The sequence below is a fragment of the Pogona vitticeps genome, chromosome 2, assembly GCF_051106095.1.
Source record: "Pogona vitticeps strain Pit_001003342236 chromosome 2, PviZW2.1, whole genome shotgun sequence".
In the NCBI taxonomy this organism is placed as follows: Eukaryota; Metazoa; Chordata; class Lepidosauria; order Squamata; family Agamidae; genus Pogona; species Pogona vitticeps.
In genome coordinates, this window is record NC_135784.1 from 148396531 (window position 1) to 148399261 (window position 2731).

Sequence of the window (2731 nt, forward strand, 5' to 3'; positions counted from 1 at the left end):
GGAGGCCCCAGAAGGCGAGCCCCACTCGGGGGGGGGGGCGGCGGAGGGGAAGCCACCCTCCTGGAACCTCTTCCACAGAGCAGCAGCGCCCCATGCTGCCCGGCCCAGCCCACCTTTCCCACCCGGGAAGAGGCGGCCACGGCCAGGCAGGAAGCAGCAGGATCAGCCGCTCGCCCTGGGTGGGGTGGCGCTAAGCACAGTGATCAGCCGTTGGCACTTCCCGGGTGGGCTGCCTGCAACAGTTTTCCTGCAGGGAAGGAGCGCTGCTCTCCTGTGAGGTGTGCTGGGGGAACGGTAGCAGGAGTGGGATACACCCACCCGTGAACACGGGGGTGCCCCACCTGTGAACTGGTCCACGCATGGCGCTTGCCCCCCCAATGGTCCGCAGACCGGAAAAGGTTGAGAACTACTGTGCTAAGGGAAGTAACTAATGTTCTTTGCAACTACTTAGATTTTCTGTGCGCCAACTCTAGGAATGCCTTAAGACAAAATATACTGAATTTCATACCTAAATACACCCAATACTTTAAAGATTTGACCTGTGTCTCAGTCCTTTTAGCAAGCTACATGAGCAGCTGAAATCAACTCCTCCAGTTCTGAGCCTCACAATAAATCACTACTCATGGAAGCCATTGACACTAAATCCTGTGGTTTCATTTTCAAGTCAATGCAAAACCAAAAGACAGATGCTTAATTAATCTGAATAACTCATGTATGATCAGTTACCCTATGTTTCAAGTTTAGCTTTATGTACAACCTCTTAAACACACAGGTTTATTTTTTGCTCACCCATTGAAAGGAAGATTTTGTGCACAGCTGATGCCTGTTTCACTGTTTATCTTTCATAGTTTAGAACACTTCCCTTTCTGTTGTTGGTTTTTAAAAAACTATTAGAACTGTATCATGCTGTTACACTGGACTTCTATCCAGGCAACTGGGGAATCCTAGAAAGTGTTAGGGCTGAGCGATATCAGGCGAGCCCAGAAGTGTACTGGGGCTTGATTACAACTTCCCTAGAACAAAACATGTAGTCTGCAGAAAATTATATTAGAACCCTCGACTTAGATAAAACCAATCAATAACATTTCTCTTCTGCTGTCATAATCACATGGGACGTTATCATGATAATATGGCTGATTAAAAGCATTGGAATAAGATCCTCAGAAAGGACAGGGGTTGCTGGTATAATTATAGGAACACATTCTAGATCAACACTAGCCTAAAATTTTTGGAAAAGATTTACAGCTATCCAAATGCAAAATTCTGCATTTTTCATTAGAACTGTTTAAAGCAGCCGATGGAAATCTCTATCTGTCAGGGAATGGCTCTGGTACTGACAATCCAAAGTGGTCAACGTTTGGCCCCCTCAACCATATTTACCCAGCATTAATTTCTATGACACCCTTGAAGTATCCCCAAAGTTCCCTTGCCACTTGCACAATCCAGTGGTGATAAAAGTAGCACTTTCTCTTCAAAAGGATCACTTTTCAATTTTCATGATGCATTTGTTAGATTCTCATGCACCTTACTTACAAGTGGAACTACACTTCCAGGAACACAAATTTACCAGCAAAGAATAAATTGGCAGTGGTAGCACAGCCCCATTTTGGACTCTTTGATGGGCCCTGGACCCATGGACATTGTCTCTCTCTTCCCTTGACTGCCAATTGCAGAAATACAAACGGAGAATATTTGAGGGAGAAAAACAAAATTGTGCTGCTTTGAAAAGATGGAAGGCTGAGTCAACCTTGAGCTGGTTACCTAGGATTGAACCCCAGGTTGTGGGCAGAGTTTTACTGCAGTACAGCAGTTTAGCCACTGTGCTATGAGGCTCTACATCAGGCAATGTTAGCAGCAACCAAAATACCACATAAATTCCATTTTTCACATTTGACAGAATTCTTTATCAGGTTAGGTGGTATAAAAATCTAAGGGATGGGTAAAGTAAAAAAAAAAAAGGCCACTTGTTGAAGTCATGAGTAGGGGGAAGATTTCTAGGACATGCCATATCTTTTTCTGCAACCAATGTTTCACCTTATGGGTAGGTTTGACCATGTTTATGAGTAATCTGGTGAGAAAGGCCAGATTACTCATAGATATATTTGAACCAGTTTATGGGTTTAAATGTAGGTTTCAGAGAAAATGTGAAATGTCATAGAAATCCTACCCCTAGTCATGTTTTAGGACTTCAGACAGGTTTTTCACCACAGAGTCTGGAGCTGGCACATAGCAAGACTACAGAGAAACATGAGAACCCTTACAAAAGCTTCGTAAGATCAAATATTTCAAACTTTTCTCCTGCTGCCTTCAGGCATCAACAGCCACATACTGACTGAGAAAAGGGATAAACAACGGTCTTCAGAAGATAAGTTGAAATCAACAGGAAAGGGGCATTAACTTAAGATAAAACATGTATCAAATGAATAATATACGGAATAAGCTAAGATCCAAAGAAGATATGACCATTTTTTAACCATGTTTAAAGATCTGGAATAGACCTCCTCCTCTTGCAGCAATTTTCTAAGACAGTAGAACAACAACAACAAAATCACCGACCAAGCAATCTTAGCTAGATTACGACAGCAAATGTAAGTTACTGTTAACAAAAGTGAAGACACAAAACCAAGGCAAAGCGCGGCAAGATCAACCATGTAGCCTATTCCTCAGTACTTGGTCCTAGCCCCAAAGCTTACTCTTGAACAGGGCGTGGCAAAATAAAACGCTGATTACA